This window comes from Podarcis filfolensis, assembly GCF_964270895.1.
Source record: "Podarcis filfolensis genome assembly, chromosome: 8".
Taxonomy (NCBI): Eukaryota; Metazoa; Chordata; class Lepidosauria; order Squamata; family Lacertidae; genus Podarcis; species Podarcis filfolensis.
This window is the reverse complement of record NC_139611.1, coordinates 6215769-6235928: the sequence shown is the minus strand read 5'-3', so window position 1 is coordinate 6235928 and position 20160 is coordinate 6215769.

Genomic DNA, 20160 nt, shown 5'->3' with positions numbered 1-20160 from the left:
AACTGATGGATTATGCAGAATTGGCGAAACTGACACACAAACTGCGTGACAAGGACAACTGTTACGTCAAAAAAGAATGGGAACCTTTTACACAGTACTTAAAGAAACAACAAAATGAATTGGATTCCTTGGCAGGTTTTGAATAAACATACACAAATTTATTATTAATAACACATAGATAAATTAAGGATTTTTTATAACTTTATAATATGCTGAGAAGTACATGTATTGAAAAACCAGAGAGAGGAGCTGAGGGAAGTCTGGGGGGGAGGGGGGTTCTTTTTGGGGGGAGGGAAAATAGGGGGGTTAAGGATGATACGTCCTTTGATTAAATGTTATGTTGAAATTCCTAATAAAAAAACTTTTTTAAAAAAAGGACGGGGAGAACCATATACACCACCTTGGGTTCCTCAGAGGAAAACGGCTGGATATAAAGGCAATAAATAAATAAATATGAATCCATTGCCAACATTTCAACGAGTTGATTTAGTTACACAACCATAGCACCGGTTCTTGTGAGGCTCTGTTCAGGCGAAGGGATGCTCCCCTTTGGAAAAGCTGCTCTGAGGTGTAGCCCAGATCTTACTTTCCGTGGCAGATGAGCCCTGAGGGGGAGCACACGGAATGTCTCCATGCAACCACATCGCAGACTGTGGAGGTGGGTGTGAGTGGAGGCTGCTCAGAGACAATTGCATGATGTGGCTGACAGATTGTATATAAGAGGAATCTCTTCAATTTGCATAATTTGCCTTAGTTTTGCAAAACAGCGCAGAGCTTGAGAGCGGAAACAAGCAACCCAAACCAGGTACTACAGAGACAGGCCAGGGGTGCAGGGCTGCCATGTGGCTGCAGCTGTCTGCATGGGCAGAGGAAAGGGGTGCGGTGGGTGCAGTCTCCCCGGGTGTCACCACTGAGGGGTGTGACAAAATGCCGGGCGGCACTCACCACAGGGCCTGCAGCGCACCCAAGCCTCTCCCCCCCCCCAGCTGGAGGGAGGCTGAGTGTAAGGAGGGAGGCAGACTCCGTAGGCCCCACAGCGCACCCTGCCCCTATGGGTGCCTCGCACACCGCCCCAGGCACCCAAGCGGCTTCCTCTGCTGCTGGCTGTCTGGAAAAGTTGAAGACCCATTTATACTAGGGTTACCAGATGTCCCAGTTTCCCAGGGACAGTCCCCAGCTTTGCGAATAAGTCCCCGGACAAATTCCATCCCCGGATTTCATCTAATGTCCCCGGGAAACACAGCAGCGGCCGTCTCAGCAGCCCAGAGCAGTTGGCTCTGGCTGGCTTCAGGAGCTGCTCGGAAGTCCCCATGTGATGGTGGTACAGGGGCTCTAAGATGCAGCTTCTGGGCTGCCTCCACCTTCCCTGACCCCAGCAACTAAGCTGTGAAGGGAGGCTTTATGCTGCCTGTTGGAGCAGCCTCCCAACTCCTACTTGCGTGCAAGCAGGAGGGGGCAGGAATCTCTCAGCTGTGAAGGGAGGCTTCACGCTGCCTATCAGAGCTTGCTTGCAAGCAGGAGGGGGCAGGGGGCCGCTCCAATGGGAAGGGAGGCATTGCGCTGCCTGAGAGCTCCCTGCCCCCTCCTGCTTGCACGCAAGTAGAAGTTGGGATGGGGCTGCTCTGAAAGGCAGTGTGAAGCCTCCCTTCCCAGCTGAGGGATCCCCACCCCCTCCTGCTCACACGCAAGTAGGAATGGGATTGGGGCTGCTCCGATGGGAAGGGAGGCATCGCACTGCCTGAGCCTCACTGCCACCGCCACTCTCGGCCCTCCTTCTCCGCCTTCCCTGCCTGACCCACTGCACACCACTTCACCACCACCACCACCACCACCGAAGAACCAACAACTCAGGGGCTGCCCAGGCTCATGGAGAAAGGAGATAGAAGCCTCGGAGGAAGGGGAAACATGGCCGTTGAGGTCAAGGCCACCCCTCTGCCACCGCCATCGCTGCAGCATCACCGTCCCAAACATGTAGTAATTAATTAAAGTGTCCCCCGATTCATTGGGGGGAAAACTGGTAACCTTAATTTATACCCAACATTTCCAGAATTGTGAAGGATTCGTTGATTGCAGAGTAGGGCCCCATCCTCCTCCTACATCCTTAAAGAGTGTTGTAAGTTTGGGGAGGTGGCCACCTCATGAGAAGAGAAGACTCCCTGGAAAAGACCCTGATGTTGGGAAAGATTGAGGGCACAAGGAGAAGGGGACGACAGAGGACGAGATGGTTGGACAGTGTTCTCGAAGCTACCAGCATGAGTTTGACCAAACTGCAGGAGGCAGTGGAAGACAGGAGTGCCTGGCGTGCTCTGGTCCAGGGGGTCACAAAGAGTCGGACATGACTAAATGACTAAACAACAATAACAACAGACTGGACGACGACCTGAGTCCCTTCCAGCCCGGGGAATTTGCATGAGCTGAGCTTGGACGCAAACTGGAAACTGGAGACGTAGAGACCTACTTGGTCTGTGCTAGATCCAAAGCTATGACTAATGGAGAACTAAGATCTGTGGGGTATTAATGCTGTCGGCTCCTCCATCTTATGCTCAGGTTCATAGACTCCACTCGCCTTCATTCCAAGGAAACCAGAACTTGGTTAAGTGCCTGGAACCACTGGAATCTCATGCTGCTCAGAGATTGGGGTGACGTGGAACAAAGAGGCTCTGTTTGCAGAGGAGGGAAACGTGTCCTTTTGCCTGTCTCCTCACCGCTCCCCTGGTCTCCTCATTCCTCAGCATCCTCCCCCAGCCCTCCTCCCCCCCCCCCCCCGACTCAATCTTTTTCAGCAGTTCTTGTCTTTCCCTCTTAGTCATCATTAGGGTCAGGCTGATCCCGTTAATGGTATTTCCATAATTGAACAAGGAGGATGGCTGTGCAATATCTCGAGAGCTGAAATACTCTCCAGGGCTCCATCAGCTCAGCTTTAATGCAGTTTATTGTTATTTTAGCCTTCGTCAAGTATTCAGCAGGAGCTGGGGGGGAATATGCCAGGCTGACGGGCAGTGAAACGCGGAAACAATTAGCCAAAGAGCTCTTGCACTCGTGCAAGAGGGCAGCGGCGCAGCTGAACTGCCAGTCTAGGACTAGCTCCCTGCCCCTGATACGACCAAACAGCTCCAAGGCCCATGACCTCCCAGGCTCAGCACAAGGACGCACCTGCCACTCACCTGCAAGGGCTCTCTTGTCACATTCTATCTTCCAAGGCCATCTCGGCTCAGATTCAAGGAACCTGGCACCAAGCTGATCCAAGAGGAGGCCACAATCCAGATGCCAAGTGCATATTCAGTCATCTTGCAAGGCACAGATCTCTCTTGTCTTACCTGTGGGGAGTGAATGGTAACGTTGGATGGGATTCCCAAGGGTCATCTAGTCCCATAGCTAAAGAATCCCTGACAGTCACCCAACCTCTGTTCAGAAACCTCCAAGGAAGGAGAGTCCACCACCTTCTAAAGAAGTCTATTCCACGGTCAAATAGCTCTTACCATCACAAAGTTCTTCCTAATGTTTAGCTGGACTTTCCTTTCTTGTTATTTGAATCCAAATAACACAGGGTTTGGGATCACCACTGTTGAAGGGCGAGGGAGGTATGGTGGTGGGGGTAGATACTACAGGTGAAGCGTTATGAGATGTGGTGATGCTCGAACCCCTTCCAATCTATGCCCTATCCCAAGGGACGAGGGTAGGGTGAGCAGGGATTACCCACCTCCGTCACTGGTATTGTGCAATGCCAGGTCTATAGGCAATAAACCCGCCACCATGCAAGACTTTTTTATCTCTCTGGGGGTTGACCTGGCTTGTGTGATGGAGACCTGGGTGCGTGAAGGTGAAGTAGCCACCTCCCTATTTTTATATGCAACGGCTGCAGCTCGGACTTTGGGGGCAAAGGGGTGGAAGGAAGAAGAAGTCCCGACAATAATGGATTGGCATAACAAGCTACAAGAATTTGCTGAAATGGCGCAGTTGACAAATAGGCTGAGAGGCAATTCAAAACAAAAATTTATGGAAAAGTGGGATAGATAGAAGATATATGTTCAAAAATACAGTAAAGGTTCACTATCTATGCTAGCATTCGATTGACGTTGGAGAGATACTGAGTTGAGAAATAAGACCAAGGGTACATATTGATAGAGAGCCAGTGTGGTGTAGTGGTTAAGAGCGGTAGATTCGTAATCTGGGGAACCGGGTTCGCTTCCCCGCTCCTCCACATGCAGCTGCTGGGTGACCTTGGGCTAGTCACACTTCTCTGAAGTCTCTCAGCCCCACTCACCTCACAGAGTGTTTGTTGTGGGGGAGGAAGGGAAAGGAGAATGTTAGCCGCTTTGAGACTCCTTAAGGGGAGTGAAAGGCGGGATATCAAATCCAAACTCTTCTTCTTCTCTTCTTGATATAGGAATGTATGTACCCTTGGTCTTATTTCTCAACTCAGTCTCTCTAGGGAGGCAACCAGAACTGTACAAAGGCTGGATCTCCTGCAATTTTTTCAGGTGAAGAGAAGGACCAGAGACTTTCCTCCTGTTTCACACAGAGAGGTCCTTGGTGACATCACTTCCAGGGGGGAGGGCAGAGGGAAGAGACAGGCAGCCCTGCCCTCTAGAATTCCCTGGTGTGCTTTCCATCTCACATTTTGAGTCAGCATTTCACAATTCAGAACACAGTGGTAGCAAAGGCTGCAGATGACCCCTAACTTGAATTCCCAGCTTCAGTGGGCTGTTATCAGCTGCTACCTGGGCAGAAGCCAGAGTCCACCAGCAAAATATCCAGGGTTTTGCAATAGCAGAGATTGGGTGGCAGCAGGAGGTCACCCACCCACCCTCAAAATGAAACGGTTAGCAATAAAAGCAGGGATCCTTTCTCTTTCTGTTGTTATTTCTTCTGAAAAGCGTTTAGATCAGGGGTCAGCAAACTTTTTCAGGAGGGGGCCAGTTTGCTGTCCCTCAGACCTTGTGGGGGGTCGGACTATTTGGGGGGGGGGGGTAATGACGAATTCTTATGCCCCACAAATAACCCAGAGATGCATTTTAAATAAAAGCACACATTCTACTCATGCAAAAACACCAGGCAGGCCACACAAATAACCCAGAGATGCATTTTAAATAAAAGGACACATTCTACTCATGTAAAAATACGCTGATTCCTGAACCGTCCGCGGGCCGGATTTAGAAGGCGATTGGGCCGGATCCGGCCCCCGGGCCTTAGTTTGCCTACCCATGGTTTAGATGTTTAAAGTGCAACACATCTGCAGGTAAGACGAATGGGGCTGGGGTGATGGCTTCAACAGGGGTCAACTGAGTGCTGAAACTGGGCTGGGGGGTGATGACTGATGGGGCTCCAAGCTGAGGGGGTTTGTGGTGAGGAGCTGAATATCAAAACCAGATTTAGCCCAGGGTTGGGCGGCAGGCATTTCTGAGGCTTGAAAGGCCCTTGCCAGAGAGGAGGGATGAAGATCATAAGATCCCCCTGGAAGAAGGTTGAGGGGGGTTGCTGCTCAGGAGCAACCCCTGAGTAGGAATAAGCTCCAGGGGTGATGAACCCCAAAGCACCAGAGGGCGAGAATGGCAAGTGCCCGCCTATTATGGGGCGGCTTTCATGGAATCAGAGCAAAACCCCAGTGGTCGGGAGACCTCCTTGGATCAATAGGTGTTTGGGGTGACCGGCTAATGAGCTAAGAGGTGTTAAATGAGCAGAGGAGGCCAAGGGGATCGATGGTGAATGTGAAGGAAACGCAGCTGGGCCTTGGCAGCCCTCACAGGAAATACTTGTCTGGGTGTTTACGAAGCTCCAGTAATTGCCAATTAATTTCACTCAAGCGACGATAAAGAAGGGGCAGGAAATGGCTGCTTTCGGCAAGGACCTGGGCAAGAGCCCCAGAGGCGAGCTGACATCAGTGAGGTTTCTCTCCATCCCCTGACTCTGGAGAGGCCTGGGTCTCATGTAAATGGGAATAAGAGAGAGGGAGGGAGGGAGGGAAGATATTATCCCCTGCCAGTGAGTGGCACAGAAAGCAGGACCCTCTGAGAGGGATGAGGAGGTGTCGGGCCAACTGGCCCTTCTGCATATGATTTTTGCATTGGCTGGCATTCCTGCAATTCAAGGGGTTGGACTGGATGCCCTTTGGAGGTCCCTTCGAAAAACAATTCTAGGAGTCTGTGATTCCTTGGAGGTTTTTAAACATAGGTCATGTGGCCAGCATGACTAAGCTGCTTCTGGCGAACCAAAGCAGCGCACGGAAACGCCATTTACCTTCCCGCCAGAGCAGTACCTATTTATCTACTTGCACTTCGTGCTTTCGAACTGCTAGGTTGGCTGGAGCAGGGACCGAGCAATGGGAGCTCACCCTGTTGTGGGGATTCGAACCGCCTACCTTCTGATCAGCAAGCCCTAGGCTCTGTGGTTTAACCCACAGTGCAACCTGTGTCCCTTGAGAACCAAGGTACCACTGTACTATTTTTTCCAGTGTGGGGGTGGACAGGGAAGAGGCAGAGGAGAAAGGTCAGGTATGCTCGCTAGCAGCACCAACCTGATAGCTGCTGTTCCTCTGCAAGGAAAAGCTGGGAGGGGGGGCCTCCCTTACCTAACATTTGTCTCCCCTGGTATATGAACCCTGCGATCTGTCCATTTCAATTCTCTCCGTTTTTCCAGTCTGAAAATACTGACATTTCTGCAGGAAGATTGTGAGCTTTTTCAAAATCCTCTTTGCCATGGAGAGGTGCCGGCCTTCTCCATCCCTAGCTAGCCTGCCCTTTCTCTTGGTTTGAGGGGAGGGGTCAGATGGGTGGGGGTACGGGAGGCAGGCAAAGCCCTTCTGTACCCTACCGTTGCCCCCTTGCAATTGCCACGTCTCACTGCAGGGAGTGGGAAAACAAAGCTGTAATCTGCGTACGGGTGTCAGGGCACAGAGGTGGCTGGAAGGCCAAGGTGGATGAGAGAAAAAGTGAGGAAGAGGCGGCAGGATGGAAGATTATAAAACATGCACAGTGTTCTAAGAAAAACTGCTCCTTTTCCCTTATGGGGTACCCAAGAGCCCATATACAGTCCTTATGTAGGTTCTCTATCGGTAGGAGAATATAACAGAGGCCAACCAGAGAACATTGAGAAGCAAAGCAGCTAGTAAGCCTATTAAACTGTTGCAACAGGGTCCCACGCAGGGAGGGACTCACCCCACGCAGGGAGGGAGAAGACGAACGCAGAACATTGGTGTGCAAGCCCTTATATAGACTTGAAATTGCCCACCCTATAGCTCAAGAACCACCCCCCAATACATCATACATACATCACAGAAGGGGTGGTCTACAGCAGAATCCTGTCTGGCAGGAAACCTGTTAATGGTCACTGATTGCTCTACCTGGGCAGCCTGGCCATTCTTTTGTGATGAAAAATACTTTAGTTCCTGAGTCCAGGTCACAGGCTCACCCTGTTCATACACAAATGTGCCCTTAAGGCAGGATTTGTGAGCACAGAGACAATGGGGCGGCTTTCCCCATTTCCATCCAAACTGCAGAGGAATATTTGAGGTCACTGAAAGAGTCAAAATGGCTTCAGGACTGTTTTCCTGTACTTTTTCAGGCATGTGATTTATATATTTATGTATGTGTTTGCCTGCTACATTCATGAACATTTATTTTATATCTTAGACCTTATAATTCTCATAACACATGGAATGGACAAAGCACACAGAGAAAAGCCTTTTCCTCCCTCTTTCGCAACATCCAATGAAGCCAAATGTCGGAAGATTAGGGCTGATCGCCAAAGAATTGATGCTTTTGAATTATGGTGCTGGAGGAGACTCTTGAGAGTCCCATGGACTGCAAGAAGATCAAACCTATCCATTCTTAAGGAAATCAGCCCTGAGTGCTCACTGGAAGGACAGATCGTGAAGCTGAGGCTCCAATACTTTGGCCACCTCATGAGAAGAGAAGACTCCCTGGAAAAGACCCTGATATTGGGAAGATGGAGGGCACAAGGAGAAGGGGACAACAGAGGACAAGATGGTTGGACAGTGTTCTCGAAGCTACCAGCATGAGTTTGACCAAACTGCGGGAGGCAGTGGAAGACAGGAGTGCCTGGCGTGCTCTGGTCCATGGGGTCACGAAGAGGCGGACACGACTAAACGTCTAAACAACAACAACCAGTTGGAAGCAGTAATGTTTATGAATACCAGTTGCTGGAAACTGCTGGAGGGAAAAGGGCTCTTGCGCTCGAATCCTGATTGCAGGACAGTCATCTGTTTGGCCACTGTGAAAACAGGATCCTGGACCAGATGGGCCTGATCCAGCAGGCTCTTATGTTCTTATGGTACGTTCTTAGATTAAATTATTTTTCTTGTGGGAAATCAATCTTGGCTTTCAGAAATTGCCCTTATTCTTTGTTGACGAACATTCACAATTATCATGGCCTCTAAGAAAAGAAAAGAGCCACTTTGTCTCTTGCAAGAAAGGAGTAAGATCCTGCCTGGGGAAAGTGTTTTGCAGATGCTCATACATTAAATATGTAAAGAAGAATCCTAGCTCCTTCCTAAGATAGGAGGTGGAGTGGGAGGCGGCCCATCAAATCTTTTCCAAATGGTGATGAAGAAGAAAACTTGTTTTGCTTGTTTTGTTTGCTGGGGGGGTCACCTTTTTAACTGACTCCTACAGGGCAGACACCTCCTTTGAGTGGAAATATTTCAGCAAGCCATCACAATGCCCCCTTGAAACCTGAGGAGCACATGATGGTCACCACAGTAATTTGTGGTTCCATCTTGCTGAAGTCCAACACAGCGGTTCCCAATTAGGGGTCCGGGGACCCCTGGGAATCCGTGGAATGCATCCAGGAGGTCCATGGTCCCATCCCTTGCCTCCCGCTCCCCAACTAAATTTCTGCCATTTTTGCATGGTAAAACGTAAAGGTAAAGGACCCCTGACAGTTAAGTCCAGTCACAGATGACTCTGGGGTTGTGGCGCTCATCTCGCTTTACAGGCCAAGGGAGCCGGCATTTGTCCGCAGACAGTTTTTCTGGGTCATGTGGCCAACATGACTAAGCTGCTTCTGGCGCAACGGAATACCCAAACCAGAGCAGCACACGGAAACGCTGTCTACCTTCCCGCCAGAGTGGTACCTATTTATCTACTTGCACTTTTTGGCGTGCTTTCGAACTGCTAGGTTGGCAGGAGCAGGGACCGAGCAACGGGAGCTCACCCCGTCGCGGGGATTCAAACCGCCGACCTTCTGATCAGCAAGCCGAAGAGGCTCAGTCTGTTTTAGCGCAGTGTGATTTTCCAACAGACTGGCCAAAATCAGTTTTGAAATCGCACTGCGATAACGACTTTTACCCAGCAATATATTGCTCCTCATGCAAGGGAGAACAGAGCAGCCGATTTCAAGGCACTGCCAATACTGCACCATGATCTCAGCCAGTGCCAGATTTACCTATAAGCTAAACAAGCTATAGCTTAGAGCCCTACTCTCTTGGGGGTGCCCAAAAAAATGTAAAGGGGAAAAACGGGATGTACATTTCCAAAATATAAGATAAAAACAAATAAAATAAAACCTACATACAGCAACAGTGTTTTGTGTTGTGTAGGCTCCTATGATGTAAGTCATGGGCCCCGCCTGCTAGCCTGCTCCCTCAAATATCACTGGTTTACTCCTTTCTATATATAGGGTGCCTACATTCTGCATGGATTGGTTGCATGGCAGCATGTGCAAATGGCTTTAGATACCTACAGTATTAGGTCCATAAATTACCATATAGCAGGGGTCAGCAAACTTTTTCAGAAGGGAGCTGGTCCACTGTCCCTCAGAGCTTGTGGGGGGCCAGATTATATTTTGGAAAAAAATAATGAACAAATTCCTATGCCCCACAAATAACCCAGAGATGCATTTTAAATGAAAGCACACATTCTACTCATGTAAAAACACCAGGCAGGCCCCACAAATAACCCAGAGATGCATTTTAAATAAAAGCACACATTCTACTCATGTAAAAACATGCTGATTCCCGGACTGTCCACGGGCCGGATTTAGAAGGCGATTGGACCAGATCTGGCCCCCGGGCCTTAGGTTGCCTACCCATGCCATATAGCATATATTCAACAACAACATAAACAGCGACAATTTGTTGTTGACAAAGGACAGCTGGACATATAGAGGGCCCCATTACGTTCAGTAGCTTAGGGCCTCATCAAACCTAAATCCGGCCCTGATCTTGGCCAATAACGCAGCTGATCTGAGCTGCCTTCCCTCATGCTGAGGGAAAACAGGGCAGCTGATCACTCTCAATTCAAGGCAATTGGTGCTACCTTCCCCTGGCATGGAGGCAGTGCAGCTTTTCTCAGTTAGCAGGAAAGCAGCAGAAACCACAGTGGAGGTGCCTCTTCGCTGGCTGTCCCACTGAGGCCAGCTTGATGCATTCCCTATCCCCATCCTTTCCCACTCAACATACCGTGGAAGATGACTCTGCTTATTCTCCCTTCCCCATCCAATCTTCATGGCTCATCCCCACACCTGATCTCTAATTTCAGACATTGTGATATATCGGAATATCACGATGTTTGTTGTTGTTGTTGTTTAGTCGTTTAGTTGTGTCCGACTCTTAGTGACCCCATGGACCAGAGCACTCCAGGCACTCCTGTCTTCCACTGCCTCCCGCAGTTTGGTCAGACTCATGTTTGTAGCTTCGAGAACACTGTCCCACCATCTCGTCCTCTATCATCCCCTTCTCCTTGTGCCCTCCATCTTTCCCAACATCAGGGTCTTTTCCAGGGAGTCTTCTCTTCTCATAAGGTGGCCAAAGTATTGGAGCCTCAGCTTCAGGATCTGTCCTTCCAGTGAGCACTCAGGGCTGATTTCCTTCAGAATGGAGAGGTTTGATCTTCTTGCAGTCCATGGGACTCTCAAGAGTCTCCTCCAGCACCAGAATTCAAAAGCATCCATTCTTTGGCGATCAGCCTTCTTTATGGTCCAGCTCTCACTTCCATACATCACTACTGGGAAAACCATAGCTTTAACTATACGGTCCTTTGTTGGCAAGGTGATGTCTCTACTTTTTAAGATTCTGTCTAGGTTTGTCATTGCTTTTCTCCCAAGAAGCAGGCGTCTTTTAATTTTGTGGCTGCTGTCACCGTCTGCAGTGATCATGGAGCCCAAGAAAGTATAATCTCTCAGTGCCTCCATTTCTTCCCCTTCTATTTGCCAGGAGGTGATGGGACCAGTGGCCATGATCTTCGTTTTTTCGATGTTGAGCTTCAGACCTTATTTTGCGCTCACGATGTTTAGCTGCTGATATATCAGGATGTTGAAAACCAGATATCGCTCATCCTTAGCCTCTTTTTAAGCATACCTGACATCCTCTGCTTGTTAGGGGCTGCCCCCCGTTTCATTCAAAAAACTGCTTTGCAGAGGTAACTACCACATCGTTATCAAAATTTTCAAAAGAAGGGGGTCCGTGGCTTGGCCTTTGAAAAACAGGGGGTCCTCTGTAATTAGCTAATTGGGAACCACTGGTCTAGCCCTTAATAAGAGCAAGGTGGGAGCAGCCTCATTAGAATGCATTCGCTGAGATTCCCTGATTATTTTTCTTCCTAGTTCCACAAATGCAAAAAATATTTGGGAGGAAAATATACCAGATGTTTCCATCTTATTTTGGAACATAGGAAGCTGCCCTGAGCTGAGCCAGACCCCCTGGGTCCTCCAGCGCAGTAATGTCTCCCATGCCGGGGGGGGGGGTTCAGTAGGCCTGGCACAGGCCCCAATTGGCCCCAGCACCTTGTTTATTTATTTATTTCATAAAATTTATAAATCATTTGATTGTAAAACAAACAAAAAAAACTTCTTGAAGCTGTTTACAAAAAGAAATTAAAAATGAAATTATCAGTAAGAAAAATTAATTTGAGACTTTCATAAAGTTAAAAATTAGGATTTAATTAAGTAAGTTTGATTTAGAACGGTAAGGAAAGAGAATAAAATAGTTAATAGCTGGAAATATTTTTAGTTTAAGAATGATATTGGAAAGCTGTTACATGCAGATACAATGAAATTCAGAAGGGAGGGATTTGGGGAAGTCAATTAACAATGTAAATAAAATTGGGTTTTTAAGGGATATGGGATTAAGATTGCTTTTTTATTTTTGTTGTTGTTTTGTTTTTGTTTTTTAGTATTGTATTGTTTTTTCTTTGGTATGTTTTTTTCTCTTTTTCTATGTCATATTTGTTATAATTGTGGAAAATTTAATAAAAAAATTGGGGGGAATAAGACTTTCATAAAGTTAAAATAGCAAACTAAAAACAGATTTTAAATGCTTTTTGCAGGTGGCAAAAACAGTACAGTGAAGGTGTCTGCCTGGTGTTAACAGCATACCCTACAACATTTCTCTGATGAAAATAGGGATCTCCTACCATATCCTCCAACATTTTGGGATCAAATTAGCAAGTGGCGATAGCGACGGCAAAGAGGACATTCTTCACCACCTCTATTTGCACAGAAAACAGCAGCAGGAGACTCTTTCAGGTGGTTTGCAATTTAACGGAACCACCTGCACCATCGGGGCCTGGTAAGGCCCCCAGGACCTCTTGCAATGATTTTGCAAAGTTTTTTGCAGATAGTCGCTCAGATTCAGAAAGAGGTAGACTCCACCATAGGAGCAGCGCCGAGGCGAGAGTGTGCTAGAGTCCTGTCTAGTCAAGTTGCGTGGGATCAGTTCCAATCTGCTACCTCCGAGGATGTGGACAGGCTGCTAGGACGAGTGAAACCAACCACCTGTCTCCTGGATCCTTGCCCGTCCTGGCTAATAAAAGCAAGCCGGGAAGGGCAGGGCGATGGGCTTCGTGGTGTGGTGAATGCTTCCCTCTGTGAGGGAGCCTTCCCAGACCCACTGAAAGAGGCAGTCGTTAAACCGCTTCTTAAACATCCTGATTGTTGCTTGGCAAGGGAGGCTCAATGGACAGGAGGCTCATTGCTGTCAGCGAGCCGCACCTTCACCATTCACAGGTGCACCTTGATTTTGGATCATGCTACTAGCCATGACTGAGGCTCATTCTTCCTCCACAGTTGGAAGAATCAATGCTTCTGAATTAAGGTTACCAGATTTTTTTCAATGAACCCGGGGACACTTTTCAACTTCAATGGATTTTGTATGGGGGGTGGTTTGTAAATTCGGGGACTGTCCCTGGGAAACTGGGACGTCTAGTAATCTTATTCTGAATACCAAGTTGCTTGAAACCTGTGATGGCCTGGGATTCGGACTCAGATGCTGAACCTGAAGGGATCCCAGCCTGCACAGGATTCCCCGCCTCCAGAACCAGCTGAGCTGGAGCTGGGGCCTGAGCCTGAAGGGTCCTCACCTGTACTGGGTCCTCAGGTGCAGGCACCAGCTGAGTCTGCTCTGGCTCCTGAGGTGATGGAGGACCCATTGCCTGCAAGTGCTCCACTCTCAGCCCCGTCAGAGGAAGCTGAGGTTGCCTCTGGGTCCAGTAACCCTCCAGCCTCTCCTGAGCTGCAGAGGCTCAGGGCAGAGAGGCGGAGGGAACTAAGTTCCTGCAGGAGGAGTGCTCACCTCCAGGCCAGGAGAGGTGAGTCACCTGAGGATCAAGGCCACCCTATGCCTCGGGGCAGATAAAAGCCGGCCAGCCCCAGTCCCAAGTTGCGGGGGCAATATTGTTGGTTGCTAGTTCCTGCCTGGAACGCGGGTGGCGCTGTGGGTTAAACCACAGAGCCTAGGACTTGCCGATCAGAAGGTCGGCAGTTCGAATCCAAGCGACGGGGTGAGCTTCCGTTGCTCGGTTCCCAGCTCCTGCCAACCTAGCAGTTCAAAAGCTTGTCAAAGTGCAAATAGATAAATAGGTACCGCTCCGGCGGGAAGGTAAACGGAGTTTCCATGCGCTGCTCTGGTTTGCCAGAAGCGGCTTAGTCATGCTGGCCACATGACCCGGAAGCTGTACACCGGCTCCCTCAGCCAATAAAGCGAGATGAGCGCTGCAACCCCAGAGTCAGCCACGACTGGACCTAATGGTCAGGGGTCCCTTTACCTTTACCTAGTTCCTGCCTGAACCCTGTCCTGCTTTTCTGCCTGAGCTCCTGACCCGCCCTGGCTCCCTGCTTGCAAGCCTGTTCCCGACTTCACCCGGCTCCCTGCCCTGCACCCAGCTTCAGCTACTACGGACTGCCTCCACGTTGCACCTTTGACCACGGACCGGATTTGGACCTCGCCTTTCAGGTAACCCATGGGACGAGCACAAAATCATAGGAGGGGAATTGTGCTCAAATCCTGCTTGCTGGTTTCCCACAGGCATCAGGTTGGCGACTGCGAGAACCGGATATTGGACCAGATGGGTTCCCTTTGGCCTGATCCTGCAGGCTCTTGTTAGGTCCTTAGGGTTGCAGTGCTCTCGCCCTCCTTTTCTACCTGTGGCTGCAGCACCCATCAAGTTCTTTGTCCTGCTAGGAGTTCTTCCTCCCCTCCTCTTCAGCAACAGACAAACCTGAGTGTCAGGGAGGCAGAGCGAGAGGAAAACCAGGCCTCCCCAATTATGCAATTCTGTGAGTGGAGGCCTCTGTATTGCCTCGCCCTGTCAGTTTGACTGACATAAATCCCAGCATCAGGGATGGGGATTGTCATTTAGCACCTCTAATACCTCCTGGGTAATGTCATTACCGCCTCCTCCTCCAGCCACTAATGCAGTTTGGAGCTGCACCGTGGCGGCACCCGGGACTCGGCGCCCGCCCGGAGAGAGCATGTGGTAACAGAGTAGCTGCCTAATCTGAGGAGACAGCCGAGAAGGGGAGGGTGGGGAGGCCGGAGCCTCCGAGTGGGAAAGAGCAGTGGCCATGCACGGGCAGAATGAAACCCACCGGTTCACACTCAGAGGTCCCTTGTTTGCAAACCACTGCCCCATAGGTTGGCTCCCAGGGGCAAATGAAAGCACTCCCTCCCTTCCTCTCCTGGGACCACCAATGGTTTAAAGATGATCGAGGGGGCTGGAAACCAAGCCTTGTGAGGAATCATGCTTGAGGGAGTTGGTTAGGCTTAGCCTGGAGAGATGTTATGAGAGCCATCTTCAAATATCTGAAGGGCTGTCACTGTCACGGTCCGGTCTAGGGGCGATCGAAGTCCTGGCTGAGGACGTCGGGACAGGGGGCAAGATGGCGGGGTGGGAGCAGGAATGAGAGTCCAGAAGCCAAGGGTCAGGAAGCAAGGAGTCATGAAGTCAAGGGTCCGAGGATGAAGAAGCCGAGGTCCAAGGATCAGGAAGCAAGAAGCCAAAAGCAGCAAGGCAGGAAATGCGTTGCTGTGGCAAAGAGCCAAAGGGAAATGCTGACCTTATATCCCTTCCCGGCTCTTGCCACCAGGTGCTGTGAGTTACCAAGCGGCCTCACCTGTGCGGCCGCGCCTTGCCTCTCCAGGACAAACCTTCCTGCCCCAGTCCTGCAAAGCCCTACTGGTCAAAGGGCCCGGCTCCTGCACCTGGAGGAGAGGATCTGAACTAATAGATTTAAATTACAGGAGAGGAGATTCTGGCAAAACATTAGGAAGAATGGACTTCCTTGGGAGGTGGTGGACTCTCCTTTTTAACATAGGTTGGGTGGCCACCTTTGGGTGATCCTTTAGCTGTGATTCCTGCATTTCACGGGGTTGGACTAGATCAGGCACCCCCAAACTCGGCCCTTCAGATGTTTTGGGACTACAACTTCCATCATCCCTAGCTAACAGGACCAGTGGTCAGGGATGATGGGAACTGTAGTCCCAAAAACATATAGAGGGCCAAGTTTGGGGGTGCCTGAACTAGATGACTGGCAAGCCCAGTTAGTTCAGTTGCAGCGTGGTGCTGACAATGCAAGGTTGCGGGTTCAATCCCTGTAAGGGCCAGCTGCATATTCCTGCATTGCAATGGCTTGGTCTAGAACCCCTGGGATCCCTTCCAACTCTATGACTCTTAGGGTCCCTTCCAACTCTACAATTATATGCTTCTATGACCTGTGGTCTGCTTCTTAGATTGCGAGTTAACACCCATCATTGCCACCCTTCCCTTCATTCATATGCCAGAGTAACACGTTATGTCCTCCTCCTCCTCTGCCATTGGGGTTAGCTAAGGTTGAAAGAAGTGCTAAGGCAATATCTCTCCAAGATTCCCAGGCAGGGCCTTGACACACCCACAACTGACAAATCTGAGGTGGTTTGGGACCCTGTATTTCTCTGTATTTCGACAGTGCAGGTGGCGCTGTGGGTTAAACCACCTGTGCCGCTTGGGCTTCCCGATCGGAAGGTTGGCAGTTCGAATCCCCGCGACGGGGTGAGCTCCCGTTGCTCGGTCGCTGCTCCTGCCAACCTAGCAGTTTGAAAGCACGTCAAGTGCAAGTAGATAAATAGCTACCACTCCAGTGGGAAGGTAAACGGTGTTTTCCACGCGCTGCTCTGGTTTCACCAGAAGCGGCTTAGTCATGCTGGCCACATGACCCAGAAAAAATGTCTGCGGACAAATGCCGGTAAAGCGAGATGAGCACCGCAACCCCAGAGTCATCCACGACCGGACTTAATTGCGAGGGGTCCCTTTACCTTTATTTCCCTCTAAATGGTTGTTTGGCTTACCATTCACTTGCAAACCCAACTGTATTGTTCCCAAAACAATGAAAAATAGAAGAAGAAACTTAACCAACCAAAGTGTAAAGGTTATGAAGCACCTGTTGTTGTTGTTCCCCCTCCATTTACAAAACAGAACATAGCGAACTATGGAACTCGCCGCCACAGGAGGCAGTGATGCTCACAAATCTGGATGGCTTTAAAAGAGGATCGGATAGATTCATCGAGGGCTGTTGATGACTACCAGCCAGAATGACTTTGCTCTGCCTCCAAGGTCGGCGACAGCAATGCTCCTCAATTCTAGTTGCCGGAAACTGCAGGAGGGGAGAGTGTTGCTTTTGTGCTTGGGCTGAGAGTTTCCCACAGGCATCTGGTTGGCAACGATGAGAACAGGATGCTCCCCCAGATGGGCCATTGGCCTGATCCAACAGGCTCTTTGTATTGTTGCAGGAACACCCCCCCAATCATTCAGTTTGTAAAAACACGACATACACACACTCACACACGACATACGTGACGTTTCTGTTATAAATTCATAGTAAATCAACTGTACATCGGATTCACACCGGTCCACTTTTTTTTGCTCCATGAAGGAAGGACTATCAAAGGGGAATGGTTTGATACAGGATGGCCATAATCCCTTAACTGTACCAACAGGTACTCAGGAGCCCTGCCCATTTGGCATGGCAACCTTGATGGTGCCAGACAGAAGACCATCAAGGACACAACGGACTTGGATATGGGAGTGGATTCAACACGGACTGGAACAAAGGACAATGATCAGATCTTCCCTCTGGGGGCAGGAAACTGCAAACTCCCCTTTGTCCTCTGGAAATGACTCATGGGGAGGGGGAAAGGAGGAACCAGCCAGGTGACAAGATACTCAGGTTACTTCCACAACCCCTCCTTCAATCCCTCCTTTTTGTGATGTGTCAATGATGTAGTTGTGATGTAGTTCTAGGGGTGTAACTTGGGGGATTAGTAACTAATAAAAGTTGGGGTCTTCTTTTGTTCTGGGCTTCCATTTTGTTTCACCTGGTGGCAGGTGGGAGTCCTGTCGCGACAGTCTTCAATGAAGATCAAGCCTACTGGCTGCTGTTTTGCTCTGGTATTCCTGGCTGGTGTCCTTGTTTTTTTGTCCAAGGGAGCCCTCCGATTTCTCCGTTAACAGTGTGTTCTAATGCTCTCAACCCCTGTCCTCCTCCTCCTCCCTGCCTGGAATCATTTTCTGCCATTTCGATGGAGGAGGTGGCTCTCATTCAAGAGCAGCAGCGATAGCACTCTCCCCACAATCTGATCGAAGCCCTGGGCTTTGCTCTCTCACTCTCTCTCACATACACATTTGTTCCCCAGCTGAGTGGCTCTTGCCAAACAACAGCCTCTGGATGTGGAGCTGGGCTAAGTCTCTGTTTTGATGAGCCAAGCTCTGAAATGCATTAGGCTCAGTGTAACACAATCCGAGTGGGAACCCTCTAATCAGGTTAGGTTCCTCACCTGATGACAAGCAGCGCCTCTCTGAGGGCCTTTTCATTTGCAGGCTCCTGTTTGCTCTTCTGCCAGCCCCGGTTGCCTCTGCCTCATAGCCTCCAGGGGTGTCTCAGCAACACTTAGCATTCTGGGGCCCTTCCAGGCTGCTGCTTTTTTGCATTCGGTGACATTAATAGCAGCAAACTGATGCACAAAGTGGATCTGGCGCTTTTGCACAGCAAAACTGCTCCCCTCCCCCCCCCCAAAAAAGAACCCCATGCTTTTTCTAAGAAAGGAAGTGGTGGGAAAATGGCTGGACAATTGCTTGACACAGCACAATAAGACCTCCCCTCTTGAAGCATTCGAGGAACTTCAGTTGCAAGGTAAAGGTAAAGGTAAAGGGACCCCTGACCATTAGGTCCAGTCGCGGACGACTCTGGGGTTGCGCGCTCATCTCGCTCTATAAGCCAAGGGAGCTGGTGTTTGTCTGCAGACAGCTTCCGGGTCATGTGGCCAGCATGACTAAGCCGCTTCTGGTGAACCAGAGCAGCGCACGGAAACGCCGTTTACCTTCCTGCCGGAGCGGTACCTATTTATCTACTTGCACTTTGACATGCTTTCAAACTGCTAGGTGAGCAGGAGCTGGGACCGAACAACGGGAGCTCACCCCGTCGCTGGGATTCGAACCGCCAACCTTCTGATAGGCCAGCCCTAGGTAGATATAAGAAATTAGATATATTAAGAAAAAGTTTAATTATGATAAAAGTGTGTATTGGCAATAAGTAATATGAAATCAAAATATGGAATAGACGGGAGGTTGGGTCTTTAGTGTTAAGACCAATTTATGTTTTATTGTTTGTTAAGAAAATTATGTGTCTATGGTTATTCCTGTGTGTAATTTGGTATTTGTGTTTTTTCTTTCTTTTTTTCTTGCTGTATCAATAAATTATTTTTTTTAAAAAAAAGACCTCCCCTCTTGTAAACCAGAATGAATGCTCTGCAAACAGCCATCTGCAAACCGTTCAGGATGACAGCTCCAGGCTCCATAAAGATCCTTAATATGAACCTGCCCAGGTTTTGAGGTCTTCAGGAGAGTCCATTTTCTCGGTTCTGCCACTCTCCCAGGCGCACTTGGTGGGGACGCAGGAGAGGGCCTTCTCGGTGGCTGCTCCCAGACTTGGAACTCCCTCCCTAGAGAAGCCAGACTGGCCCCCTCCTTGCTGTCCTTCCACCAGCAAATGAAGACTTGCTTTTTCCAACAGGCTTTGGGAAGCGACTGCATTAAATGAAAGGGCTGGCGCTGTTCTGTTTTTATTGTAATTATTTGTATGTTTTTAATTCTTCTTCTTCCTTTGGTGATCACTCGTAACCAAGTAAGATTGTCTTCCATAAACACGGTTTTAACAATGAGTCCATAAGTGACTGTGGAGGCCAATTCTAGACCCACACATCCTTCCACAGTGGGGACATTGGTGTCCGGGCAGGAGTTGATCACTGTGTGGATTTGCCAAGCGTGCCTTCCTCTTAGCACGTTTCTGCCTTGTGTCCTGAGTTCGAGTGTCTTCAAAGCCCATGACACCTTTGGTAAAGGCTGTTCTCCAACTGGAGCGCTCACAGGCTAGTATTTCCCAGTTGTCAGTGTTTATACTACATTTTTTTAGATTTGCCTTGCCTTGTCTTTAAACCTCTTTCATTGATCACCAGCATTACACTTTCCATTTTTAAGTTGGGAATATTTATACCCCGCCCTCCCCAGCCAGGGCCAGTCTCAGAATAGAGTACAGAGGTACTTTAGGATGCAAACAGGATCCATTCCGGAGCCCCGTTCGCATCCAGAAACAAACGTAACTAGTGACGGCACGTCTGCGCACACGAGCGTCACTTTTCGCCGCTTCTGCACATGCATGTGATGTCATTTTGAGCGTCTGCGCATGCGCGAGCAGCGAAACCCAGAAGTAATGCACTCCATTACTTCCGGGTTGCTGCGGAGTGCAACTTGAACACGCTCAACATGAAGCATATTCAACCCGAGGTATGACTGGTCATTCAACCCGAGGTATTGCTTTGGAAGATGATCATCAGGCACCCGCACAACATGACCAGTCCAACGAAGTTGATGGTGAAGAATCATTGCTTCAACACTGGTA